This window comes from Lygodium microphyllum, chromosome 21 (genome assembly GCF_053477565.2).
Source record: "Lygodium microphyllum isolate KBCC chromosome 21, Lygodium_microphyllum_v1.1.10, whole genome shotgun sequence".
Classification (NCBI taxonomy): domain Eukaryota; kingdom Viridiplantae; phylum Streptophyta; class Polypodiopsida; order Schizaeales; family Lygodiaceae; genus Lygodium; species Lygodium microphyllum.
In genome coordinates, this window is record NC_141155.1 from 40089535 (window position 1) to 40100893 (window position 11359).

Consider the following 11359-nt stretch of genomic DNA (forward strand, 5'->3'; position numbering starts at 1 on the left):
ATCCATTTAACCATCCTATGCGAATCCTTTGCGGTTCAGGTGTTTTAGGTAATCCAGTTTACTTGTCTTACGACAAGGATGAACCATTCCTAAAGATGTTGCCTTGATCTAAAAAGGAAAAAACTAGTTGCATTACGCCACAATTCACGTAAGCACGCGATTCATTGCCTCTACATAAGACTAGATTCGCAATCCCTAACTTTTCTTGTTAAGAACAAAGCACATGTTAAATTGCGGCATAATTTCCATTGATCTTACTAGGACTTGCATTCATGAATCATGCCATTAAACTCTTAAGATTTTACGCTTAAATGAACCCCACAGCCTTTCCCTAAGTGTACCCTTGATGAATGAATTTCTTGCGTACGTCAAATGTGCAACATGCAACCTTTTCCTAACTAGTACGTAGTTAAATGAGATTCTTGCCAATTTGAAGCTAGAGTTAACCTATTTCATGCAGCCCTTAGAATCTTTTCCATGCTTTGCAATTTCCTACGGTTGATAATGACTTCCTTAATGAATCATTACAAAGAAGATTTGTCAAAAAATGCGACGCGATTTAATCTTTCCATGCATAATCAAAGGTGTACTACAATAATTTCCACTTTGTAATGATAGTCATCAGTTGTTCTAGACTCGTCACTTTGCAATGCACAAAGGCAACTTGCTAAAAATGCATAGATACCTTATGTTCTTTTTCATTCATTCCATTGAAAGTACAAATGACCAACTTCGTATCGTGAGTTACTTCAAGTAAATTTCAAATAGCCAATTTATTTCAATCACATTTAGCTAGGTGGATTTGACAACCATAAGTGCATCCTAGTTCCATGAAATAACCTTGCATAAATTGCAATACTTTTACGTAAATCAAAAATAGGAAGAAAACCTGGACTTGTGGGCTCGGTGAGATATCCACATGAATACTAGGAGATGATCCTCCTGCAGGTGCACCTTGTGACTTTTTAGGGGCCATCGTGATTTCGGCTTCTGGTTTGCCTTCGCGGATTCAAATTACTCGCTTTGGTATGCAACCTTAAAATCTTTGCTTGTCTCCCTCATACATGGAGATTCCCTTTGAAGTACAGAGCCTTGACAGAAGTACCGACTTGCAGAATTTGGCTTATGGAAGGCCTTAGGATTCGGAGCTTGGGCATTCTTACTTTCGGAAAAAGAGAGGATTCGTGAAAGGGTCCTTGTGACGGACCTTGCGAGAGTGGAGACTTTAAATTGCAAGCCTAGGGGGCTTGTGGGTGATTGGTGGGAAGGGCTTTATAGGCTTTCACTTATTCTCTTCAAAATCTTGAGGGAAAGCGGGGTAGGAATGGTTTTATGGGGGCCTTGCGGGAAAGGGAGGCCTATGAACTTCTCCTTCCTCTCATAAAAATCGCGGGGGGTAAAGATCTTGTGAAAAGGGGTTTAAGGAAACCCTCTTCTTCCCTACAAAGACCTGGGGGGAGGGGGGGAGGGATAGGGATGGGCTTATGGGGAAAACCTAGTGGGAAGGGGGCTTTAAATTCCAAGCTAAGGATGATTGGTGGGAAGGGGGCTTAGGAAAGCCCCCTTAGAAGCTTCTATGAAGCTTCTACTACGATCATAGGACCACGTGGATGAGAGGGGGTAATAATTATGACGAAGGGAAAAGGAATGATGGGACAGCTGTCTGCGCTGCAAGTGGTAGCTTTTGGCTTCACGGCAACAATGTCTCGCGGTGTCCTCCCAGTCTGCAGCACGGTCGCACAGTGTTGATGTCAAGTCCTCCTCCTCTATGGCGATGACATAAGTACATAGCCTCCCTCTCCTCACTCATGATTGTCCTCCTGCAGCCTTACGCAGCCCTCTCTCCCTTGTTAACCCCCCCCCCCCCCCAAGGGGGGTTTTTATAGGTCAAGGGGGGGAGAGAGGACCTCCCCCACGTGGGTTGTGCATGCAGCCCACGACTCCCCCTTGATTACCCCCTCTCCCACCTAGCCATCCCCTTCCCTCAGCCACGCATCGGCTGGGGGAAAATAAGTAAAAAAAATTTATAGTAATTCCACCTTTATCCACTTAACCTCCTCCCAAGAGGGAGTTTTCTCGCTCGGTCCCAGTTTGCCAATGCGGAGTTCTCCATTTCTCGTGTGCGGTTATGGATTATCTGCCGGCACTAAAGATAATCTTTGCACGAGTTTATGATGCGTGGGAGGTTGGTTTGGTAATATTTTTCAAACGAGAATATTACATTCTCTGCCCCTTGGAGGAATCGAGATGTCCTCATCTCGAGATGAACTGGGGATATTGTTGGTTGAGAGTGCTTTCATCCATCCAAGTGGCGTCCTCCTCGGGATAATCTTTCCACTGGACGAGGCATTCTCTCAAGGTTCTGGATCTCAGTTGTTTCTCCCTAACATCTAAGATCATGTCAGGCCGTAGCTCAAGGACTCCTTGTCTAGGCATTACAACTTGTTGGTCATCAAGTACATGGCTAGGATTAGATATATACTTCTTCAATCCGCTAATATGGAATACATTATGAACCTTTAGGTTCTCAGGGAGTTGCAGTCTATAAGCATTGGGTCCTAGGCACTTGAGGATCTTGTATGGTCCACAATACCTTGGACTTAGCTTCTTGCAATATCCTAAGGATAGGGAACCCTTCTTTGGGCGTACGCGAATGAAGGCCATGTCTCCTTCCTCGAAGGTTCTATCTTGACGCTGTCGTATTGCTGCGCATTCGAGGTGTGAAATCCACCCAAAAGTTGTGTATGCGGCATTTGCTACTTTGTACATACTTAATCGATGTGTTAGAATTGTTTGAAAGAATGCAACATGAATGCATCAACATGGATATCACCACTTATTTATATATTTTGAGAGCTTGTAGCAACATATGAGAAATCAGTAAGAGCAGTCCCTTGGCAAGGTGGCACATATGCCAAGGTTCTATCAATAACTTTGCATTCTCTGCAAATGGCTTGTATTTAGCGAGTGTTGCACTAGTTGACTATCTCAGATTTTGATTTCAAGACTGAACAACTAATTTGTGGAGGCAAAAGTTATTTTGGTTCCCTTCTTTGCTGATCTTGAAGCCCAGATAGCAAATATGTCTTGGTTGGAGGTGAAGATGACCTTGTTCGAGTTTGGAGTATAGAGGATCGTGCTGTTGTTGCTTGGGGTGTAATGATTGATGGATATGTGACATGTGGTGATTAAAAGATGGTTAATCAATGCCTTCAGCTTATGCAACAAGAGGGCCTGGCACTTGATCATCTTATATTTACATGTATACTTCTTGTATCCATGTATGGGAAGTGTGGAAGCATTGCAGAAGCAGAAAAGGTTTTGATAAGCTATTTGAACATAAAACTGTTGCATTGAATGCGATGCTTTGAGTGTATTTGGCGCCCTGGTCAAAATGGGGTATATGAGGCTGACATTATGACTCATGATGAATAGCTGAAAGACATGATTTAAAAAAAAGAACCGTTTCTCTGGGGAGAAAAGCCAATTTGGGGGAAAAAGAGAAGCTTTTGTTTTTGAAAAGTGTTTTGGAGGGAGAGAAGGAGGATAATACAGCGCAGAATTCTGAGGAGAAAAAGGAGTCGACGTGCAGGGAATCACGGAAGGGAAGAAGCTAATTAGCTGAGTCAAGAGCTAATTAGGGGGGGAGGATGAAAACGGCGTGAATGGCCGATATATTGAGGGGGGTCTACAATGTACAGGCTTAAGCTGCTGAGGGAAGAAGATCACCTTACAACGAAAAAGATACTGATCAGTTTGTGCTATTGATTTTTTTTGGAGGCCATTGTCGGCTCGATTCCACCTTCTCTCATGAGTCCTAAGGAAGGACCCAGCGTATTTGAGGAGCTTGAAGTTGACGTGCAGAGATAACTGTATTTCTGGAGAAATGGAGTTGGTCACCGTATTTCTGGGGTGACATGAAGATTTTGGCCCGGTGTTCTTCATTATTGACAACGACAGGCTGCGAAGCTTTTTGGTGGGCAATCATGAAAGGAGGAAGGGGAGTCTTAAGGCGTCTCGACACGCTGAAGCCCAGAATGGTCTCGCAAAGGAATGCTCCCAAGCTTCAGATCTCAGCCGCATGGGATTGCAATAGCCCTCTATGATGCCGAGGATGCCTGTAATTTTGCTGCTTTAGAGGCCACCTTGCAGATGCCGAAGGTTGACATGCTCTAGAAGCCCATGTCGATTGATGAAGGTTTGCATCAAGGGAGTATTAAGGCGAATGGAGGTGAAGAAGCTAAGGAGGGGAATCTCTGCTTATAGGCTAAATATTGGACAGTTTCAAAAACAGCAAAGGCTCGGCAATCTGGGAAAGAGGGTGGGAGCACAAGTATCAGTTGCTTTGAGCAGATTACAAAACCCATAAAATATACGACTATGGATATATTAAAGACATGGACTAATGTTGGTCTGATATATACTCGGGAGGATCTGTTTACTTCACAGACTTACCCCAAGGACGAGATATCACATGCTGATGGTGAAAAGCAATGGATGTCTCATCTGATTTAATAGAGCTTGGAAGGTCGCCTGTTGCTGTTTTCTGTGTTGGTGTTAAGTCAATTCTTGACATTCCCAGAATGTTAGAGTACCTTGAGACTGAAGGTGTTACTATATACAAGACCAATGAATTTCCTGCTTTCTTTACTCGCCACAGTGGCTGCAAGGTACCTTGTCGTGTTGATTCTCCAGACGAATGTGCAGATATCATATCATGTCTTCGATTTCCGAGGCTTATGCAAACTTGTTTAGGGGAAAGAACCCCAACATGACCCTTCCCATAGGGTCTCATACAAGGTGCGAACTCTAATTTGGATTTACAGAGTGGACTACTCATTGGGGTGCCAATCCTGGAAGAACATGAAGCAGCTGCCAAGCCGATTGAGTCAGCAATCAGTAGATCTTTGCAAGAAGCATTGAAGCAAAAGATTAGTGGAAGCACAATCACCCCCTTTTTACTCAAAAGAGTCAATGAAATTACTGGTGGAGTCTCGCTTGCTGCAAACATAGAGCTGGTTAAGTCTTCTGCAAAGGAAAGTCTAATGACAATGTGACCATCATATTGAATGATATCTCATCTTGGTTGGATGACAGAATAAGGTCCCAGTCCGTTCATGACTGAAGATTTCCATCTTCATATGTACTAAATTATTGTTACCCGAGGGGAGACTTACCGAGTATCGATGTTTCGTATTAAGGAGTGATTTTGCTGGTTTTTCTCCTATGCCAAGAACAGATTTGTGACTTCAAATTCCTTATAATATTGGACATTATTATGATCTGTACTAAAACTGTTTTCTAAACCTTTTGTATATACCTCTGAGGATCTTCTGTGTTCGTCTTTTATTGCTGTTGTAACTATTCTGAAGAAATATAAATATGATCCTTTGTGGAGGCCGCTACAATTGACGATCTATCCTTCTATTCTGAAATTATTCAAAGTCCTTAGTGGTCGCGACTTGGCTTTCGAAAACCCTTCGACATCTTTGGTGAACCCGACGTGAAAGCGTCGCAGAAATTTCAGGATGGGAGACACTTCAGCCTCTATTTCAGCTTCCTCTACAATTCCAGCTGCCTCTACTTCAGCTCCATCTATGACTGCTGCGTCAAGTACTTCAACGGAGGATCTAAAACAGATTTTACAGAATATGTCCATGTATATGCAGCTCCAAAATCAGCAAACACAAATGTATATGCAGCAGCAACAACAATTGCATCAACAACAGTTCTCTCAGCAAAGGCAACTCTATTCGGAGCAGGAGAATGCAAACAGCGCGACTAAGGCTATTGAAGCAGTTGAGAGTGAGAAGAAGCTATTTGACGGGCGTAATGTTTCAGCATATTTGAAGACATATGAGATCAAGATGGGGTTTTTTGGAGTTCCTGCTGGACTTATGAGTAAGTACTTCCTTCGTCTTGTCACACCTGCTTTGAGAACAAAGGTGACTGATCTTTTTATTCAAAATACACATTGGCAAGATTTTAAGAAGGCTCTAAACGAAGAATACTTCCTTGAGGACTTTGGTATGGCTACTCGGCGGTCATTCCGCGAGTGGGTCTACATGCCAAACAAAGGTCTTGCTGCTTTCGGAGTTGATTCGAGAATTCGAAGAGATGTATAGTCAGCTTGATGCTATTGAACAAAGAGCATTGGATGTTGAAAAAGTTGAGCTTTTCTTGCAAGCTGCAGATCCTGCTCTTCAAGAAGAATTGGGTGAGCTTCTTGAAGATCGCACGAAGCCTATGGGTCTTAAAACTGATTGGCAGGATGCTCAGGATGCAGTCTCGACTTTGACCAAGAGGAGGATATGGAAGACTCGCCTACAGAATGGTTCCATGACACCTACATCATCATCTGCTCCTATGCCTACTTCTATCCCTGTTATTTCTTCTCCTCCTCAGCCAGTTTCTTGGCCTATGCCAGTGCCTACTGTTTCTACTCCACCTATTCCTCCTGTTCCACGATCGATGCCTACACCTTCTGCTCCAAAACCATCCGCTCCATCGGTGCCTACCTCTCTTGATGACATAATCAAAGGCACCACATATTTGACACTTGAGTTAGTCAAAGCGGAGTTGGTGGGTAAGTTGAAGGAGCAGTTTGCTTCAACTGTGCCTACTACTTCTTCTAGTGCTCCTACTGCACCTAGGAGTGCTCCTAGTGCTCCTAGGAGAGATCGGAGATGTATTTGGTGTGATAGTACGGAGCATCAGCATTGCAGGGATTGTGACTCTTTCCAGGATGCAAGGAGGCAGAATTTGGTATATTGGGGGCAAGATGGTAAGATTTGGTTGACTGAGACAGGAGCTCCACTTGCTACCAACTTTGGTAAAGGTGGAATGAAAAAGTTAGTAGAGAATATGGCTGCACGTACTTCTTATGTGACGGCTAGAGGTGATGCTTCTGCATATGGAGTACAGATTGAGAAGGGATCAGAGACTCAGTCCGCACTATGGACTTATGCTATGGAGACTCCAAACAAGGGGAAAATTCAGCAAACTGTTTTGACTAGTGCAGGCTCTAGCATCAGATCAGAGACAGGTTGGGACTCGCCTGTTGACAGGTATTCTATTTATGCTTATTTGGCTAAATCTCATGGTGCAGATGTATTTGTTGAGGAGAAGCGTAAGAGGGATGAAGAAAATCCAAGTGCAGCTAAGAAGACTAGAGGGGGTGAGTTTGTTACTCCACCTATTGCAGGACCATCTTCAAGACCAGGGCCAGATCGACAGATGGAGGATGCTCAAAAGAGAGAAAAGAGGCAAGAGCCTAGAGAGAGAAAGCAGCCAGGATTCAGATTGATGTCCGATATTGAGACATCTACAGACATGAAGAAAATCTTTAATGATAAGATACTTGGCAGTGAGGTGACTTTCACTATTTCTGAGATTTTGGGCATCTCAAAAAGAGAGTTTCAGGATCAGTTTCAGGAGGTCCTGAAGAGGAAAAGACATGCATTGTCTACCACTGATACACAGGGAGTTTTGATTGGAGAGTTGGATGAGGATGATGATGAAGTTATGGTTGATAATGCTTTTGTTTTGCCGCAGGTAGAGAAGAGGGTTCAGCCTATGCATTATGCTGAAATTGATGAGCCTGTTTTGATACCGCGTAGTCACTTTTCGCGGAGCCATTGGGCTAGGGCAACTACAGAGACGATGGTAAAGGTTGGTGAAAAACAGGTGCCTTATGTTGCATTGGTTGATCATGGTTCAGAGATTAATCTCATTGTTCATGGAGTTTATGAGAGTAACAGATGGCCTATGGATGTAGAGCATGGGTGGCGTATGAGAGCCGCCAATAACACTGCAGGTGATTTATATGCTGCTTGCCCTAGTGTCAGGGTTTCTATTGGTGATGTAGAGGAGGATTTTCATTTCGTTGTGCAGGATTCATGCTCCTATCCCATAATTCTTGGTCAGCCATTCATTACAGAGATGCGCATGGAAACTAAGGTCATGGATGATGGATCTGCTTATGCACGGATTCGCAATAAAGATGGTATGAGAGCAGTTCAGTTTATGACTGTATGTGTGAATCATGTTAGAAACAGGGACACTCTCAGAGATGCACCCTTACCCACTGTGAGGGATTCGGGTTTTCATTAGGTACCGCCGTTTCGCGAGACGACGGTGGTACAGAGGAGAGGAGATTGGAGTTCTCACCTCCTGGCAGCGGTGTTTTCTCCTCCGGTTATGTTGGGATTTCAGCAAACAGTTCGATGAGCTATCAGAAGACTTCTAGATTGTCTAGAGCTGCCAGGCAGTATATATGCAGGAAGGAGAAAAATTTGAAAAATGTAGGAATTTTGGAGGATGATGAGCACATAGATGGTATGTATGACAGTGTGATTTGTGCAGATACGATGACAGAGATGGGAGATATGCTGAAAACTGATATGCTGAATTGTCATGGTAATGTATTAGTGCAGTCCCTGGACATGTTTCATGAAATTGCAGATTTTATGTCACAGATTGAGTCAGAGGCTGAGGTAACTCAGCAAAGAGTGTTGAGTGCTGAAGAAAATCAGCAAACAGAGTTTCCAGCTGGTTATGATCAGCTTTCATAGAGACAGAGGGCTGAAAATTTTCAGCCAACAGAGTTTACTGCTGAAATATTTCAGCATTCAGAGTTTGGGGCTGTTCCTATGCAGTCCATAGAGCAGAGGGCTGAGAATATTCAGCCATTGGAGTGCAGAATTGCTGATTTACAGCAAGGTTTATGTAATGCAGAAGAGCATAATGAAGCCAGGGTTGACACGAAATACAAAATTGTGGATAAGAAGGTGAAGCTGGTTGCTGTACCGCTTCCACCTGACAGTGATCAGCAAATAGAGAGGGCTGCTAAACAACAAATTTTGAGGAATCCGGAGCATACTGGTCATAAATTTTCAGCAGAGACACTTGCTGAATTGAAAATTGGAAATGGTGATTTCTTGTTACCCATAGAGAAGCAATGCTTTCAAGAGATGCTTGAGCGTCATGGAAGGGGATTTGCTTTTTTGCCACATGAGATTGGATGTGTGAATCCTGATATTGTTGCTCCTATGGTCATTTTTACTATTCCTCATATTCCATGGAATCTCCGACCTATTCCAGTGCCTAAAGCACACTTGCCAAAGCTGATTGATTTATTGAATGAGAAAATCAGGATGGGAATCCTTGAGCCTTCATCTGCACCATACTCAAACAGGTGGTTTACAGTTCCAAAGAAGAATGGTACTCTTCGATTTATTCAGGACATGCAGCCAGTGAACAGAGTTACTATCAGGAATGTTGGTATAGGTCCAGTTGTGGATGAGTTTGCAGAGGCATTTGCTGGACGTGCCATCTATTCTTTGGGTGATTTGTATTCAGGTTATGATCAGTTTCAGCTGGCTTTGGAAAGCAGGGACATAACCACCATGAGAACTCCTATTGGGCTTGTCAGGATGTGTACCTTGCCTCAAGGTGCCACTAATTCTGTTGCGCATATGATGAATGCCATGCATAAGGTCCTTCGTGATTACATACCTCAGCTTACTATGCCTTTCTTGGATGATGTGCCCATTAAGGGGTGTGCAGAAGAAGAGAAGAATGAGAGCCTAAATGAGCAGGGATGCAGATACTTTGTGGCTGATCATATTTCAGCATGTGAGAAGATTTTGGCCAGGTTAGAAGAAGTGAACTTGACACTTTCAGGGCAAAAATCTGTTTTTGGAGTGAATGAGGTTGTTATTGTTGGGCATATGTGTGGATATTATGGCAGGAAACCTTCACCTGATAAGGTGAATGCTATAGGCAAGATTGCTGAGTATTGCTCTACTACTTCAGAGGTACGGAGATTCATTGGTGCTTGTGTATTTTATATGATTTGGATACCTCATTTTGCACACATTGCAGATTGTTTGTATCAGCTGCTTCGAAAGGGGTAGAAATTTTATTGGGATGAGAGTCACACTAGAGCCATGCGGAAATTGAAGAAGTTATTGTAGAATGCTCCTACTCTCAGGAAAGCGGATTATAATTGTGATAGGCCTATTGTATTGACAGTTGACACTAGTCCAATTGGCATAGGTTGGGCTGTGGGTCAAGATGATGCAGATGGAAATAGGTATGCTATTCGGTTTGGGGCGAAAGTCCTAAACGAGAGACAGAGGAGATATCCGCAAATCAAGAGAGAGTTATTGGGGATTGTCACGGCTGTCAAATGTGACAAGGAGTACTTTATTGGAGCTTCAGTTGTGGTAGAGACAGATTGCTTGCCATTGATTGGTATGATCACGAGTTGCTCTACTCCGGATATAGCTATGTTGAGATGGATTGCATACATCAAGTCATTAAATCCGGAATTTAAACACATAGCAGGGAAGGATAATCCAGTGGCAGATATGTTGTCTAGAGCCAGATATGATGATGAGGAGACTCTACTTGCAGAAGAGGATGATGCAGAAATTTCAGCCACTATGGTTGATCATGTTTGTCATGTCTATGATATTGTGGCTTTCATAGAAGAATTTTATGTTGGAGATTGGTTACAGATTGGCAGGTATCTTAGTACACTAAGCAAAAGAGATGAATGGACAGATGAAGAGTTCAAGAAGATCAGAAGGAAAGCCTATGGTTATTTTCTCAAGGACGGATTTCTTTGGAAACATCCGAAGAAAAGAGGTGGATTACCTTTGCGGGTTGTCTGTGATAGAGAGACACAGTTACAGGTGATGAGAGAGTTTCATGAGAGTCCTTGGGCTGGTCATAGAGGAGTATGGGCTACTTATGAGAAAATTAAGGAGAAATATTGGTGGAAAGGCATGTATAGAGATGTTTCTCACTTTGTTGAGACTTGCAGAGACTGCCAGATGTATTCAGTAGTGCGTCATAGAGATGAGCTTCATCCGACCTATCCGCTATGCATTCATTATAAGTGGGTAGTTGATTTGGTTACCATGCCTATGGGTTTATGGCAGATGAGGTACATTGTTTTGGCTAGAGAGGATCTTACCAATCATGTTAAGGGCAGATCTTTGAGAATGAAGACCACTAGTGCAGTGTGTAAGTTCTTATTGGAGGAAATTTTCTGCAAGTATGGTTGTGTGGGTAAGATCACTGCGGATCGTGGTGAATTGGATGCAGATGAAGCTAGGGAGTTTTTCTCTCAGCTAGGAATCAAGTTGGCTCTAACTACAGCATATAATCCAGAGGGAAATGGAAAGAGTGAAAGAGGGCATTCGCCGATAGTGAAAGCATTAGCCAAAGCATGCAAGGGACGGATTGGAGAATGGCCAAGACTTCTACCATTTGCTTTATGGGCTGATCGTACGACTCATAGTGTTACCACATGATATATGCCTGTAGAGTTGATGTATGGTCAGAAACC

General features: G+C 43.2%; 1 pseudogene; it reads left to right on the forward strand.

Annotated features, from left to right (window-relative positions):
- Nucleotides 1–4493: 4493 nt before the first annotated feature.
- Nucleotides 4494–5057, forward strand: LOC148017910 (pseudouridine-5'-phosphate glycosidase pseudogene; annotated as a pseudogene).
- Nucleotides 5058–11359: the final 6302 nt, after the last annotated feature.